Here is an 18,168-nt window from a genome sequence, read left to right as displayed (position 1 = left end):
GATAGAATTAGGCTGCCCTCCCCAGAAACCTTTTGCAAAGGCTTTGGGAGTACATCCAGGAGAGCTTTATAGAGATGTCCTGGAGGATTTCCGCTCCATCCCCAGACACATTAACAGACTTTTCCAGTAGCTGTACTGGCCGCAAATGCCAGGGCAAATTAATCATTAAACACGCTTGCTTTTAAACCATGTATAATATTTACAAACGTACACTCACCAGAGGTCCCTCCTTCACCTTCAGGATCCGGGAACCCACCTTGGGTGGGTTCAGGGGGTACTGGGTCCAGGTCCACGGTGATAAACAGATCCTGGCTGTTGGGGAAACAAGTTTCTCCGCTTCCTTGCTGTGAGCTATCTAGAGCCTCCTCCTCCTCCTCCTCATCTTCCTCGCCCCAAAACCTGCTTCCGTGTTGCCTCCCACTCCTTGGATGGAATCAAAGCAAAGGGTTGGGGTAGTGGTGGCTGCACCCCCTAGAATGGCATGCAGCTCACCATAGAAGCAGCATGTCTGGGGCTCTGAACCAGAGTGGCTGTTTGCCTCTCTGGTTTTTTGATAGGCTTGCCTGAGCTCCTTAATTTTCACACGGCACTGCTGCGGGTCCCTGTTATAGCCTCTGTCCTTCATGCCATTGGAGATTTTTTCAAATATTTAGCATTTCATCTTTTCAAATGAAGTTCTGCCAGCACGGATTCATCTCCCTATACAGCGATAAGATCCTGTACCTCCTGTTTGGTCCATGCTGGAGCTCTTCAGCGATTCTGGGACTGCATGGTCTCCTGTGCTGATGAGCTTTGCATGGTGACCTGTGCAGGTGAGCTCGCCACGCTGGCCAACAGAAAATGAGATTCAAAAGTTCACAGGCCTTTTTCTGTATACCTGGCCAGTGCATCTGAGTTGACAGCGCTGTCCAGATTGTCATCAAATTGTGTCCACAGTACCCCAAATTCAACCTGGCAAGGCCAATTTCAGCACTAATCCCCTCGTCGGGGTTGGAGTAAAGAAACTGATTTTAAGATCCATTTAAGTCAAAAAAAAAGGGGGGGGTGGCTTCGTCGTGTAGATGGGTACAGGGTTAAATGGAGATAATGCTGCTAAATTTGACCTAAACTCGTAGCGTAGATCAGGCATGTGTCACAGCCAAGATTGCCACACATCAAGACCCTGAGATGGACTTAGGCAAGATTCCAGGCAACATATGTGAATTGCTTGTATTGGAGAAAGGAAGGGTGGGGTGTAAGTGTCAGGAAATGAAAACACAGCATTGAGGTGGAGGGGCATAGGAGTTATTATATGGCTGTTAGGGTGATCAGCTAAAGAGATGATTGTACTTGGAGATAAGGCTGTGGATCAGACTGGGGAGTTAAACAAAAGAAGAATGGGACTGTGGGAAGAAAGCATTTGAATGGATAAAGGAAGAGAAAGAAAGAGGAGAATGGGATGCAAGAAGAGGGAGGAAAGGAGAAGACTGATAGGTTTAGATACACTCTGATAAAGACTAACAAATTTATTAGAGCATAAGCTTTCGTGAGCTACAGCTCACTTCATCAATGCATCCGATGAAGTGAGCTGTAGCTCACGAAAGCTTATGCTCTAATAAATTTGTTAGTCTCTAAGGTGCCACAAGTACTCCTTTTCTTTTTGCGAATACAGACTAACACGGCTGCTACTCTGAACTCTGATAAAGCTTTCAGAGGCGTATGCAAAGTGAAGCTCCACAGCTTTTAAGGTTGCCCATAATAGTTATCACCTGCCTTGTGCTCTGCACTACACCCTTGTGAGAGTCCTCGCCTTTTCTTCCCACTTTGAACATTTGTGACAAAGTGACATCTTTGGCCCTAAGCAGGACAAGGGTAGAACAGGCCCTTTGACGAGGAAGCATCAGCGTATGGTTACTGACATCCCTATGTAGTTGAGAAGATGGAGGGCATCACCACTGCTCTCAAGGGCACACTAGGAAATGGCTCAGTGTTTTCCCCAGTTACACTGGTGTTTCCTTAAGCATTTCTTCAGAAAGGACATTTCTAAGACACACGGCAAATTTAATGAAAAAACCCTCCAGAAATTTCATATTTTAAAAAAATAGATGGCAGCCTGGATGGCTATGAGGTCAGGGGGATTAGATCACCAGCTGAAATGTGGTGCAGATTGGTACTGAAAAAGCCACTCATTGCCATCTGATCTGACGATTCATGAGAAATGGGTTGGTGGCTTCTGGCCAATACAGAAGTGTCTATAACAAAATCCACCATTACACTTAGCACAAATTGGTGTCATTTGGGCAGCCTCAGAAGAGAGGCCCAGGACTGAATGGGCACAGAGACTGAAATACTCTCTTACCTCAAACAATGCTGTCGCTGGTTGGAGTTGATGAACTTTAATGGGATAGTTTGGGGAAGCTTACACTCACATTGCCAGTGTATAAACAGATGGATAAACAGAGGAAGAGTCCAGGGTTAGGGCACTAGTCTGGGACTTGGGAGATGGGGATTCAATTCCCTGCTCCATCACAACCTCCCCTTGTGTGACTTTGAGAAAGTTGCTTAGATTCTCTGTGCCTCAGTTCCCCATCTGTCAAATAGGGATAACAATGCCTCCCTACCTCACTGGGATGCTGTGAGGATGAATACAGTGAAGTGCTTTGAGATCTATTGGTGAAACACTCTGTATAAGAGCCAGGTGTTATTATAGTAACCAGGATTGTCAATTTGCCACCTCTCACTAGAACAAAATTCAATTTAAAAAAAATGGAGCTTTGGGAGAGAAAATGAGACACTTTGCAAACTGCACACAGGTACTGAGAGACTTGCAACAACTATCAACAAAATAAAGAATGCCCAAGCCAAAAAGGGCCACCCACATACCCTGGGAGAACCTCCTTCAATACAGCAAAAAGAAACCCACTGACTGCACACCCATTAGTGTCATCTACCATGCCACACTAGAACCCATATGGCATATCAACAAACAATTACAATCCATATTAGAGGGACACCATATCCTGAAAGAAGTTTTTCCTGAATCCCCTCTTCTAGCTTTCAAATAGGGCATCCCCAGAATACAGGACATCCCTGTCCCCAGCAGCGTGACCAGGATCTTGCCCTGCCAGCATCAATCCGCCTCCACCCATATTGGCCTATCTGTGTGGCCAAACCTATGGCTGTGTTGGTCTGCCCCCACCTGCATCGGCCCACACGTGTGGCCCCACCCCCATCTGCGTAGGCCCACCCCTGCTTGGGTCAGTCTGCCTGCATGGGTCCACCCCACCTGCGTCAGCCTGTCTCCGTCTGCATCACTCCACGTGGAGGTGCCATCCCCACCACATCCCCCTAGAATCCCCATGTCCACAGTCTAGTGTGTCTTCTCAGTTACCAGGCAAAGCCATGTCCGGTGCTAAGTCCTTGCCAGATAGGCACAGAATTAAAAAAACTAGGACTGTCTGGCTTTTAAACCAGATGAATAGCCTCCCTACCTTCAAACAACCTCCTGCCAAAACTTACCAAGCTCATCATCAGAAGCAAGCTCCCCACAGAGCAGGACTCATCAATTCAAAGGACACCAGACCCTGCCACAACAATAGATGCAAAACCTGCAGACATATCTCCACTGGTCAACATCCACCACAACACATCTTTCAAGATTAATGGGTCCTGCACATGCCTGTCACAACATGTGGTGTCCCTCATCCAGTGCATCAAATGCCCCCATAATGGCTATGTGGGTGAAATCAGACAATCACTATGCTTGGAAGTGAATTCACACATCAAAATGATAAAAGACAACGACATCACATCACCTGTGGGTGAACACTTTTCACAAAGCAATCATTCCATATCTGATCTTTCAGTATTTGTCCTCCACGGAAACCTGCAAAACATCTTCAAAAGGTGAACTTACATTCATAACCCTTTATGTATAACAATCTAACCCCCACTTCATTTCAAATGACAGCCTCCAACATATGTTACTGTTCAATCTGTCCCAACTTGTATTTCGCTCAGACACTCTGCTTTGAACGCAGACCTAAAGAAGAGCTCTGTGTAGCTAAAAACTTTGTACCTTCCACCAACAGAAGTTGGTCCAGTAAAAGACATTCCCTCACCTACTTTATCTCTCTCAAGACAAAACAAAACAATTGGCAAGCTGACAACATAATGGTGCATCATGAAGGTGACTGCCAGAGATTTAATGACAGTGGGATTGAGGGGAAATTGGGCTAATAATAATAATAATGTATACAATTAAGAGAATGAGATGAGATTCGCATCTTATTAGAAAACACCATATTGCCTTTATTTTTCAAGTTATGTATGTTATTAAAAATCTATAGATCTGTAGGAAAAAATATAGGATGAGCCAGGAGTGTTAATATCACTTAAACCTCAAACCAAAAATCCATTGTTAATGAAGCAATATCCCAACTGATCTGAGGCACAATCCACTGTTAAAGTAGCAATATCTCAAGCAATCTGAGGCACAATTTAACTTGTCCAACAAAAAGCTTCAATCTGTCTTAGTCACAAGCTATTTGAACAAGGTAGGAGATAGCTGTGACAACTGCATGGCCTGTCACTGTGTGCCGATAAAAACTTTATTGCAAACAATCCACAAAAGGGTGGCTGTCAAGTTGCCTTTCCTGTTGTACATGGTGTGGTTGATTACAACCCAGCTAAAACTGTCCTGCAGAACAGGATGAGAACCAGCCCTCAAGGTCAGACACACACTGGCAGGCAATGCGCCATAGGCTTCAGACCATTTCCTTCATCAGACAGCTGTATCATTCTCATCAGAGCCAACAATTGTTAAAATATCAGTAATCAGCAAAGTGTTAATGTTTCCACAGTATGCAGACGGTGAGTGGTGTACAAAAGCCTAAAAGAGCTTTAGGCACTGCTGGCTGATTATTTTCAGCGTAAAACCAGAGCTGAAATGCATGGAAGAATAAACCTTTCAGGCCTATATGACACCTAAAAAGGATAAAAGAAGCAGCTTGGAACAAAAGCTAGGCTGCTGAATGCAGACATATTTAATACTGCTAAGCAACTAGTGTAAACACCCGATAGATATATTGTAGCCAACATGCAGTTTTTCACTGCTAGAATAGATTAAATCGAAGATAAACTGATAAACTTTTCATTAGATTAAAAGTTATTTTCTTTTTTCCACTCCTGTGGAGATTCATTAGGTTTTAAATACCATTGAAATTTACATTTAAAACACAAACAAACCATGTTACCCTGCCTCATACAATACCAACCTGCCTCTCTGACATGTTGTCATGCAAACACCTCCATAAGAAAAATAGTAATCAATAAAATTATATTGAATGTAGTGCTGAAAAAAAAGGCAGTATTCTTTGGAGGATAACATTCTGATAGTTAAAGAGTATTTGTGGCACCTTAGAGACTAACAAATTTATTAGAGCATAAGCTTTCGTGAGCTACAGCTCACTTCATCGGATGCATTTGTTTTTTGTTTTTTTTCCCCACCAAATGCATCCGATGAAGTGAGCTGTAGCTCACAAAAGCTTATGCTCTAATAAATTTGTTAGTCTCTAAAGGTGCCACAAGTACTCCTTTTCTTTTTGCGAATACAGACTAACATGGCTGCTACTCTGAATTCTGATAGTTGACATCCTTTGAGTGTGTGCTGGTACTCAGACCTCATTAAATAAAAGTAGCATTGGATTAATTATTTGATGTCGGTTAAGATTTTTGAAGATGAAAGGTAGTACTATATATATATATATATATATATATATATATATATCTCAGAGTTGAGTATTATTTATTTTAAAGATCTATATAGAGCTATATAGATATTTATTTTGGACTCAGGCAGCCCTCACGGACTTCAACCATGTATTTAAATGGAATTGCAGTGTGTGTAAGGTCAGGGCAGAATTTGGCCTTTAAACTTTTTGAAAGTTTCCTTATTATCTATAGCTTTTCTGCCTTTAAATTCTACCCTAAAGCACCTAAAACTAAGGAAATTATCCATTTTACATACACAAATTAAAGTTATTACATTTTGCAAACAGCTGACTTCCCTTATCTACAACTTCCTCATAAGCTATAAAATAATACAATACTCTTCTAAAGGCAAGGGAGCTTAGACATCAACAAGAAATGTGAAACAAAACTTAATACAGAATAAGGGTATGGTCAACCAGAAATACTATTAAAATTATTGCCCTACTAACTCATGAACCAAGTACATAGGTCCTTGGTGGCTCTTCACAAAATATGATTTAGAGTCACCAATAATTATGGTGATGTCAAAAGGAAAGAGGAACATACACATACACTGTATGTAGGTTTGAAGAGATTAGATTTTTATCAGTAAATACTGGTAAAGATTGATTTCACCATACACATGCAAATGAACAAAAACATTTCCATTCATAAAATTCAAAATTTACAGATAAGCTAAGAAGAAAAATATTGCTTGAGAACTTATTAGAGTTTGATTTAAAGCCATTTTCTTTGTATATATTGACATGTAATATTGACAATTTCTGTTTTAACAGATATAAATCTTTTAACTTTTTGAATCTCAGCATCTGCTGTTATTAAATAATTATTGTCTGACTCCCCCATTTGTCTGACCCCTATAATTTCCTGTAATTTTGAAAATTTAAATAGATTTTAAAAATTAAATGCTTGAAAATAAACATTGATATGGGATTGCCTTGACATAGTGAAATACTGGCTAGAAAGCTACCAACCAATGTAAATCATCCTGGACAAGTAACATTAGCCCCATCCTATGGCTCCTTAATAGTTATACTGAGATTCTGACCCCCTCCACATTTCTTAGGCAAATGGCTGATGTTAGCTAGGATCATAGCCAACACACCTTTATATACTGAATGGCTAAAATCAATCATGCATATGTCATCCTTGGAAGAATTCATCCACAAGACAAACTAAAAAAAAAAAAAAATCAGCAAAATGTAGGACCACTTCTTAGACTATATGAACTCCACCTAGAGAGACACTTTCTGAACCTCACAAACATTTACCATTATCCTTTCATGCAAAATATACATGTAGGCAGCCCCTATTAATGTGTACGGACATAATTCATAAAGCTGAACCCCTGGGAGTGTCCACATAGATGACGGATGACTACATCTGCATCTGAAGAAATCTGTGCAGTTCTCAGTCCCTTAGAGAAAAAGTAAAATAAATGGTGTGGTATTAGCCAATACGTTAATATATTGAGCTAGTACTGTTTGCTACTTAGATTTTATTTTCTTTGAGATTTTGCATAGAAATTACACAGGTGGATACACATGGGATGTATCTAACACTTTTTTAAAGTGTTTTTCATTGACAACTGTTCAGCCAGATTGCTGAGAAGGCCAAATGTTTTGCTTTCTCTGAAAATTAGATTTCTTCACTCAGCCAAGAGGCTGCAGCATTCAGAAAATCTAGTGTATGGTTTACTACCACTGGGGATTCAGAGGCAACAGCAACTAGGCTTTTTATTTGTTATAGTAAATCCCCAACACCATAGAAATCTCCCTATCAAGTGTGCATCAAAGGTCTCAAGTTAAACATTCGCCCAGAACATACTGAGGAAAACTGAGGCATTCTACTGCATTAATCAGGAAAGGGTTCCTCAAGCCAGCTGCGTCAGGGCTCATAGATATGCATTCCAAAGACATACTGAATTTGGGTCTGAGGGGAGGGGCCAAATCTGGTGGAAAGTACAATTTTCCCCTGAACTAGCCATCCCTCTCTGTGTATAAAGGCTCATCCCGCAGTCCAGCTGAGGCTGTGTCACATATTCCCTGAATTTTTTCCCCTGAATTAATCAGATGTGGCATTTAAAAGTTATCTTGTTCCAAAGCCCAACCAGAGAAATGCCACCAAGTTGAGTGGAAGTCCTTGCAATCTCGGCCAACAGTCTAACTGGCTCTGGAAGATACTGAACCAAAGGAGCCCCTGGCTAGCATTCACAGAGACTGTTTCTGGCTTTGAAATTCAGACATTAAAAGTATTGAGTTTTTCAGCTAATTCCAGTCTGGTTCACTTTTTAGTTCCAAAAACAGAGCTAAGTTTTATTTTCTTCCAACTCTGCTCTGCAGTTCTTAGCTGAGGAGCATTAAGGATATATCAAATGGCGGGGGTGGGGAGAAGGGGAACCCAGTCATAATCAGGTGCTTGTATTTCGCAATCAATTTTTAAACAGATGTTCTGTTGTCGTAAAACACATCATATCAGTAGGTTGGGCTCTGCTACAATGAATGGCCAAGGATGCAGTGACAATTGTACAGAATTGATTAAACTTCCTGGATGACCTCATTCAGAGGGCTCTGCAGAGGCCAGATAAGGATCAGACAGCTTTGGCAGAGAGCCTCAAAGGGAAAGGAAAGGGAGGGAAGGGACTTTCCGTAAATGTGTACTTCTTTCTCCGGTTTGTGCTTCAGAACACCTGCAGTAACCAGACACAGCATGAAGCCTTTATGGGTGTTCTTAGTACATTTAAACAAAGAGAGCCAAATAGGTCATATGTAGGAACAGAAGAGCATGAGCAACCTTGTGACCTTATGATGCACCGTGAAGCTGCATTCCACCTCCTCCTTCCTCAAGTATTTGTTTTAGTTTAACTAAATACTTTGCACTTATGTAGCACTTCTCATCCAAAGATCTCAAAGGTCTTTGCAAGCAGTAGCTAAGCTCTACAACAGGGCTGAAAGGTAAGTAACACAGTAGCTTGTGCACAAAAGGATTTCAGGAATTGGCCCTAATCAGGACTGGTCTACACTAGAAAATTATGTCATCTTAACTACATTGCTCAGAGGTGTGAAAAATCCACTTGCCTGAGTGGCATAGTTAAACCAACCTAACCCTGGTGCAGACAAAATTCTTTCATTTATCTAACTATCATCCCTCGGGGAAGTGGATTACCTACGCTGATGGGAGAACCTCTCCCGTCAGCATAGGTAGTGTCTATCAATGGCTATTAGCCAGGATGGGCAGGAATGGTGTCTCTAGCCTCTGTCTGATGGAAGCTGGGAATAAGCGACTGGGGATGGATCACTTGATGATTACCTATTCTGTTCATTCCCGCTCGAGCACCTGGTACTGACCACTGTTGGAAGACAGGATAGTGGGCTAGATGGACCTTTGGTCTGACCCAGTAGGAGTCATTCTTATGTTCTTACGTACACTGGAGCACTACAGTGGAGCAGCTCTGCTGCTGTAACATTTCAAGTGTAGACAAGCCCTCAGACTTTAGTTAGTCCTCACTCAGGCAAAACTGCCATTGGGTTCAGTGGGAGTTTTGTCCAGAGTCACTATTCAAAGAACACTTAGGATATGGTCCCTACTATTTAGAATGTCCTCAAGTGGTAGTTTTAATTATCGTAATTCTTAATATAGGGAATGCCTGTTGGCCTATATTACCCAGAATCCTTAAGAGGATATTGGCTGTATCTGTTTGGAGAGTGAAAAATAAAGCACTGTGGATTGTTAGTAGCTCACCTTAAGGTCTGTTTTTCTTTAAAGAAAATTTCTATATTATTATGCATTCACAATATACTACCAGATAGTGAAATGTTATCTCCTGTAATGTTTACTGCTGGTGAAGCGGAGATACAGAAGGGTTAAATGACTTGCTAAAAGCCAAACAGCAAGTCACGGCAGAGTCAAGAAGAGAACCCAGGGCGAGATCCTGGCCCCATTGAAACCAATGGCAAAACTCCCACTGATTTCAATAGGGCCAGGATTTCACTCTAACTTCTAATCCCCTGTTGAAGCCATACAGCACACCAGGTTACTTTGTGAGCAGCTGTTCTATTTCTGACTGACAAGGCATTCAAACACTTGGAATACAACTTGAAAGGAGATTTATATTATGTTTTTAAACATTGTTAAATGAAACAAGTCTAGTGCCTACTGCAGACTTCAAAACAAGAAGAGGAAAAATGTTTATACTTCCCCAGTTTTATCATTCCTATATTATTCATGGATCAAATCCTGCATTCCTTATAGAATCCAAAATTCAGGAGAAATCATTGGCTTCAACTAGAGTTACAGTTTTTCTTAAATAAGGATTACAGGATTTGGCCCTATAATTATTACAGTACTAAATTCAAATAGGGCTAACCAATTCCATGAAACTTTTAACTTGGATCTAACCATCTCATGCTATTATCTATAAGAATTTTTCTTCTAATAAAAATGAGTCTGTGTGTTAGCAAGAAGATTTTTGGTACAAATTATAAAAATCCACTCTCCTTAAATATGATAAAAATGTCACTATGTGGTCTCTTTAGACAAGTTGTTTTCTAAGTCAAGGAAAATGCAACATTTCAATAATGATACAGTGAGAAATCATCAGTAGTACATCCTCCTTCAAGCATAAAATAACAGCATCCATGTCCCTAGTTATTTGGTATTAAAGAGATAGTGTCATTGGAATAGAAAGTGTCACAGAACATGTTTCCAGCTTTGAATATGTCAGAGCTATTTGCTCTACCAAAGGTTTTAATTAAAGTTTAACTAAAACGTTTAATTTAATTAAAAGCATGCACACTGAAGCTGACCAACCTCATTTGGATTATGTCTGACTGGAGTTTCGCACGAGGCACAGACATTCTCAATTACAATGGAGGTTTAATGAAAAGTAATTCAAGGAAATTAAAAAAACAAACAATATTGAAGCTGTAATTCATTTGTTAAAAACAGTCTGTTAAATTTACATCAAATCCAGAAAGAAAAGGAGTACTTGTGGCACCTTAGAGACTAACAAATTTATTAGTCTCTAAAGTGCCACAAGTACTCCTTTTCTTTTTGCGAATACAGACTAACACGGCTGCTACTCTGAAACCTATCAAATCCAGAGATATAGTGCTCTCTTACACACGCACACAGTCTGATTCTGATCTCACTTTCACCTGTGTAAATCAGGAGTAATTTCCACTGAAGTCATGGATGTCAATTAAATGTAATTAGTCTGAGAGACTCAAATGCTGATCACTGTCCAATTTGGTAAAATAGTAATTATGGAAACTCAGTTGAATCCAGAGATGCCCTCAGATGAGAAATTCAGATTGGATGGGAATTTACGTAAAGGCCAAAGGTGTTGGGGTCCAAAGTTCCAGTTCAGACCCACCTCTAAAAGTATCAAAATTTGTTTCTTTTACACTGAAAGCCATCTGTATTTTAAACATCCTTAGCTTTATCAAAAATCCCACTGTATACCATATCAGTATGCCCAAATCCTTCAGTCCTTATGGAGCGGAGAGTACTCCATTGCCTTCAGTGGGACTTTTGTCTCAGTGACTTCAGCAAATGTTTTTCTTGAGTATGGACCACCAATTTCAACCCATAATGAAACAATCAATATAAATAAACTAATTAATTAAAAATACTAAAAACTCATGGTTTTTTTAGATATTTAGATAGCCTTTAAATATAATCAGCTTTGTCACCTATGTTCAAAATGACTCAGATAAAATAAGAGCCCCAAACCATCCGAGTCTTTGCACAAAACTCAGACCCAATTTCAACCTTCTTGGAGTTTTGAAAAAAAGGCTGCTTAACTTTTTCCACTATTATTTTTCTTTGATGAGCTCCATTGCCCTTCTAGGTGCCGCACTGACTGGCAGCAGGAAATACTGTAAATTGCACAAGGAAACCTGTTCCAGGGAGATTTCCAGCCCAAATTTTGCAGAACCAAACAGTTCAGATAAGCATCCAAATTTTTGCTTATCTGAACCAAACCCCAAACCTTTTGAGATTCTCCCCAGCACCATATTTTACATTGCTGTCCTTGCCAGAGCATAAATGTCCATTTGAAATTGTCTGGATTCTTCCGTGTGACTGCAGGATTACATGACATTCCTGAGCAGGATGACTTCCAGGGATTTTCTACAACTCTGGGTTGTTACCTTTATGGCTACAATAACCCTTCTCCTATCTAGAAACTAATGGTGGTCAGCTGGCCATGGCCAAACCTGAATTGATTTACTTTTTGTAGAAAGTAGAGCAGAAGTGAAAGGTAGAAAATTCTGGTGTTTGCTCAGAAATGGAAGCAGTCAAATTTCAATAGAAAAATCTTAGAGAAAAACCTGTCCTCCTTCAGATGAAAATTACATGCCATTTCTTTTAGAAATGTTTCCTATAAAACAGATTCTTTAGTGTAAAGCCCAAATGGAGAACAGATAAAACTCTTCTTAGTATCACCATTGACTGAGGCACCGAAGAAGATGGTGGGATCTGTCAGAATAATAGCATATTAGATAGGGTCTCACAGAGTTACAATCTGTGTCACTAGGTGAGATTTCTGAGTTCTAGTCTACACTTAAAAGTGTTGTCAATTTAGCTATAGCAACACAGCCACGCCAGCAAAACGTAAAAAGTATAAATGCAGAAAGGGTGCTTTTTTCTGGTATAGCTTACACCAGTTCACCAAGTGAAATAAGCTATGTTAGCAAATGCACCTACATGTCAATATAACTGAGTCTACACTAGGGTTTTTGCCTCATAAATATTGCACACCCAAAAAAAAAAATCACACCCCTCACTGACATTGCTATACCAGCAAAATTTGTAGCGAAGACCTAGCCTGAGACTGGACCCATTTCAGTTAGAAGGATTTCAAATTTACAGTGTCAGCAAAAAATCATCTGAAGCATTTCTAGATTTTCTTGTTGGTTCAGATTCTTTTGGGGTTTGGTTTTTTGTTTTGTTTTTTTTTTTAAATTGGAACAAAGATTTTTTTCCTGGGAAATCAATTCTCATCCTTACATTATGTATGTTTTTAATATGTTAAATAGGTAAGTTACAATTAGTTTGAGCAGATATCCTCTATACTGAAAAAGTGGTATATCTGTTCAAACTAGCAATAACTGGCCTATCATTAAAAAGCTAAAAGAAAACTTTTCAACTGTTTTCATGCATGGGTGATAGGGTGACTAGAAGTCCCAATAAAATCGGGACTGTCCCGATTTTTAGGTCTTTGGTCCCGATATTGCGGCTTTGGCCGCTCTGGCATTGTGTGTGTGTGTGTGTGTGTGTGTGTTGCTTCCCCCATGTGTCCTGATATTTTCTCTGTTAAAAAAGGAGAAAATTAGGTTCACCTAATGGGTGAACATGCTCTCCCTAACAAACGGGCCTCTGCCTAGATCTTTAATAAACGTGTCAGTTCACTTTAGTGTCTAAGGGTCTATTTAAATAATTAGCAGTTATTTGATATGGTCCCTTTAAGAACAATGAGCTAGAAGCAGTTCAGAAATAGGATGCAGGCTAGTCTTTCTGGGGGCAGTTTTGTGTTAGAGTTCAACAAGCACTGTTATGCTAGCCCAGTTCTCCAAGTGCAGTCTCTTCTTTATGTACTAACTTCAGCAAACATAACATTTACTTTGGCATTTATCAAGCAGTGCGAGAAGGAACCCAATAACACTTTCTATTTCATTGAAGTCTTCTGGAAATTTTGTGTGGCACCAACTGCACTAATTTAAAAGTTTTAGTCACACCATTCCATGATTAGTATCATTCCCCATTAGTACTAGAACATGTGAAAGAACAATTACTAGTCAATCATTCAGCAGCAATGCCTCCACCTTTTTGTTGATGGGGCACATGTCCCCACACCAACTTTTCCTGCTTCTTTTAAGTGCCATGGCATACTTCTTTCCTCAAAGCATCGGCCTTGTCTGTTCTGCTCCTTGGAGATGCTGTTGCATTGCAGCAAGGTAGAGAGAATTCTGGGTTGCATCTTTCCCAGAATGCTCTTTGCTCTTCAAACATGTGCCAGCCTTGCAGTTCTTTCCATTGGCATGAGTGCCCTGCTGTGGACATATTAGTTCAGTACACAAAAATCAGTGAGAAGCAGCAGCAGATACAAAAGGAAGCAGTCAACAGAAGTCAGACCAACAGGATATTTTATTCTACAGATCAAGAGTTCTCAAACTTTTTCTTGACAAGGCCCCCCCAACATACTATAAAAACTCCACTGCCCAGCTGTGCCAGGTGTTAGGGGGTAGCAAGAAGGGCAATTGTCCAGGACTCTACACTATAGGGGGCACCACAAAGCTAAGTTGCTCAGACTTTGGCTTTAGCCCCAGGTAGTGGGGCTTAGACCCGGGCTGCAGCTTCAGCTTTTTGCCCAGGGCCCTAGTGAGTCGAATGCCAGCTGTGCTTGGCGGACCCCCTGAAACCGGCTTGCGGCCTCCCCCAGGGGGCCCCAGACCCCTGGTTGAAAACCACTGCTATAGATCATAGTCTTGACAGCTAGCCTGAACTGTCACAAAACATCAGAGAAGCAGTTAGCCAGAGGGAAGCACCTGCAGTCCCTTCATGGGCCCTCAGCTTCGAGTTTGAACTTCTTTGTTTCTGTGTTTTAAATTAGACTATTCATCAGTAACATACTGCCAGTTTTAACAAGTGGCTTCCAGAAAAATGTGGCACCTTAGCCTGAGATAAACCCCATGTCACAAAGATGCATGTGCTGTACAGAAGAGGGGGTGAGGGACAGTGGAATCTATTCACTTGTTTTCACTTTTAAACAAAAACCCCTTGTCCATAACCAAGAAGGGAGGGAACAATACTGTGCAAACAAGCTGGACAAACCTACTGGATATGTATGTCTATTTTTCAGGAACAAAGTGTAGAGTATATTGTTAGTATAGCACATCATTCACACAGGGGAACGTGTGTGAAGACATTGGGGGGGAGGGGGGAGGTAGATCTGGGAAATCAGCCTAACCTTCCCTTCAGTTTGACAGCAGAATTTTAACCAGGATCAGAGCCCCCATTGCCCACTCCAATGTATCTGAGCTATTAATACAAGATTTTAAATAAATGGAGAAAACATTTTACACTATCTGCCTCCTATGGGCACTTACCCAGAGGGAGAAAGGGCTATTGAAGTATCTTCTTAGGTCATGTTATTTCCTCTGCAGCCATATTTCATTCATTAATCCCACAGATCATTCTGCACTGGTTTAATCAGAGATTGGAGTGAGATGCTCTGGCTGGGGAAGGCCTGAAAAAAAAAAACAGAATATTTTAGAGCTCTGTTTTTTAAAATATGTGCATTTCAATACTTTGGGAGCCAGAGTCTAATGAAGCAGCATCAAAGTGGTGTATTTCTTCTAGCAGCAAACACTGAACCTTCAGCTATATTCCATTTCAACCCATGAGCTGTGTGTGCTAGGAGAACTTTTTTTCTGAAAGACACAAAAAACCTTCCTAAAAACCAAACTAAGCTATCATCTGAGAACAGATGCATGGATATTTCCAAGGGCATCTTCCTACTTCTTAAGTCCCACCAACATACACTATATTAAATTACTTTTGTTGCATTTATTTGCTTTAAATGATACTTATGATGACCGTCTATAAAGAGAGGGCACTGTTTTAGCTCCTTGAGTTTCACACTGCATGCACACTCAGGGACCACATAGGGGTTATGTGAACATTCAGTGAACCATGTGAGCATGTGGTACATGACTATAGGGTCATATTTATAGGTGTGCACCAGATGCCCCTAAAATACCAAATCAGTTACAAGATCTATATAGATCTTAATCATGCCAAACATTAACTCTTATCATGTCAGTTCTGTCACAAAAAGGAGTATGTTCATGAGCTTTTCTATTATATGATTCCCAGTGGCCTAGGGTTGCGCAATCACAAGTGTTTTAGTAACAAAGTAAGGACCTATATAGTTTTAAAATATATTATTAAACATTTGGATGACAGCCATTCCAGGAGGCACCCATGAGGCTAGTAAGCCCTGCCAGACTGGACCAGCTTCCCTAGGCTGGTGCTTTAAGGGGCCCCGGGCTCCCGCAGCAGCTGGAGCCCTGAGCCCTTTAAAGTGCCGCCCGAGCCCCACTCCTAGAGCCCTTGGGGTAGCAGCAGCAGGGCTCTGGCAGTGATTTAAAGGGCCCAGAGCTCCGCTGCAGTAGCGGCGGCCAGAGCCCAGGGCCCTTTAAATTGCCCCTCAGTTCCCAGCTGCCTCTGCAGCTGATAGCTCTGGGGGTGATTTAAAGGCCCAGGGGCTCCAAGCCACAGCCGGGCCCTAGGGCCTTTAAATCTTGATGGGGGTCTTTAAAGGCCCCGCCTCTTCCGGTTGAGATCATGCCTCTTCTGGTTGAGGCCATGCCCCCATGCTCAGGATTCTGGAGTACCGGTAAGTTCTTTAAATTACTTTCACCCCTGCACAAAGTTGCAAATATGAAACCTTAAGCTTCTTGGACTTAAAGGAGAGAGATCCAACAAGATTATAAGTAAAAGACAATCTCTCACAAAATGGACTTTAACAATCAGTAGAAAAAATGACTCCAGGAATATGAATTTATTTAGTGCAATATAACAATTAAGAATTAGAGTGTTTTCACTGGACCAGATTCACAGAACCTGAGGCCGGGAGCTATAAATTCTATCTCCCTGTGCCAGTGCAGTTTCCTGGGGTTGCCAGCCCTACCCTCTCCTGGGGTTTTTCACATGGGGAAGGTGGTTGGGAGGACAGCTTTATGTTATATAGTCAGGAATAAAGCCCTGCCAGCATCTGTCTACTCTGCAGCTGGAAGTGAACCTCCGAGCCTCGGGTAGACAGACTCATGCTAACAGTGCTTGAGCTAGCATGCTAAAAATAGCCATGTGGACATTACAGGTGGGGCTGCAGCTCAGGCTCTCAAGTCTAGGAGTGTGGGTTGGGCTTGAGAGCCTGAGCTGCAGCCTGAGCCACAACATCCACACTGCTATTTTTAGCTCAAGCACTGTTAGCACAAGCCTGTCTACCCCAGGCTCGGAGGCTCAACCCTAGCTGCACTGTGGATATACCCCAGTTGCCCAATGGGCCTCTTGGTGGAGGAGAACTTGTGACTACGTACATTTCCCTCAATCTCCATTCTCCAGTGACTTTCCATTTCTGGAGTCCTGAGCTTTGGCTTACACTGGCAGCAACTGATGTAAACCTCAGACTGAATCTAGCACACAATATTTGGTCCCCTCCACAAGGTTTTGAGCTCACTGTGTCAAGCTATCAGGTTCTAGGCCTCTGCCTGACACACAGGGTTACTCTGCTGATTCATGTGGGCAGTCAGACCAGTTGGATCTCATTAGCTCCAATTCCTGAGCACTAGAGGGTTTGTACGTGTCTCTGAGTCAGACAGGACTAGGGGAGAGACAGGTGGTCTTCTGGAGAAAAGCCCCTAAAAACAGCCTACTCTGGGAGAAGCCCAAGTGAAGATTTATATTTGTGGTTCTCAAGTTAAGAATAAAGGAAAATCACAACTAATGAAGGGAGCAGTGTGTGTGCTGTTTTGAGAAGAGAGTAAGGACTTAGTTCATATACACTCATAGCACTACCAGCCAGCAATGCAGCCCATGGTGCCAATTTTATAAAAACCATAGCCAGCAACAGTAGATGAATAGACAAAGGATTTATGTACTAACTGTTTACCCCTAGCGCCCTGCACATATACACCACTTAGGTAGGACTCACATGAAATTTAATTTTTGAGGTCTCAGCCCAGCTTCATGTACCTGTTTGTCCATATCATAAAACTGCCCATAGTTTGGGACTTTTGCCACTATCTGATAGGCAAATGTCAAGGACTGTAGCTAGCATGGGTTAAGAAAAAGTGTCATTAGCTGTGTAGGGAAGGTTGCATAGGTATATAGTAATAAAGTACAAATTTTCAACAGTGAGGGTAGTTAACTATTAGAATAATTTACCTAGGGATGTGGTGAATTCTCTGCCTAATTAAATCTTTAAATCAAGATTGGATCTCTCTCTTAAGGATATAATCTAGTTCTAAAGCATATAATGAAGTTATGGGTGATGCAGGAATTACTGAGTAAGGTTTTATTGCCTATGTTATGCAGGATGTCAGTCCAGATGATCACAACGGCCCCTTCTGGCCTTGAATCAGCTACCTACACTATGCTTAGATGTAGCCAGGTTTGTTATGTTTGTCTACCCCAGGAAAATGGCATATCAACTATGGTTGTTAACAACAGGTTCCCCCTTTTACTGATATTTGAAAATGGTTTAGATGGGACACAATCTATTTTTAATATAGTTCCTGAAAGCATGAGGACATCATGATCCACCAGGACTTTATCATGCTTTCAGTAATGCTGTTAAAATGTATTTTGTCCTATTTAGCAGCTAAACGTTCTCCTTTATTATCTGGGCCA

General features: G+C 41.2%; 1 long non-coding RNA gene across 1 annotated transcript; it reads right to left on the bottom strand.

Moving 5' to 3' along the window:
* Nucleotides 1-530: 530 nt before the first annotated feature.
* Nucleotides 531-10,889, bottom strand: LOC122458985. Its single transcript, XR_006279373.1, has 3 exons — nucleotides 10,877-10,889; nucleotides 7,123-7,128; nucleotides 531-759 (listed from the first exon to the last, which is right to left on the bottom strand). It is a non-coding gene; the product is annotated as an uncharacterized LOC122458985 (long non-coding RNA).
* Nucleotides 10,890-18,168: the final 7,279 nt, after the last annotated feature.

This window comes from Dermochelys coriacea, chromosome 2 (assembly GCF_009764565.3).
Source record: "Dermochelys coriacea isolate rDerCor1 chromosome 2, rDerCor1.pri.v4, whole genome shotgun sequence".
Lineage (NCBI taxonomy): Eukaryota > Metazoa > Chordata > Testudines > Dermochelyidae > Dermochelys > Dermochelys coriacea.
The sequence above is the reverse complement of the archived record's forward strand: the minus strand, read 5'-3'. Positions and strand labels throughout refer to the sequence as shown.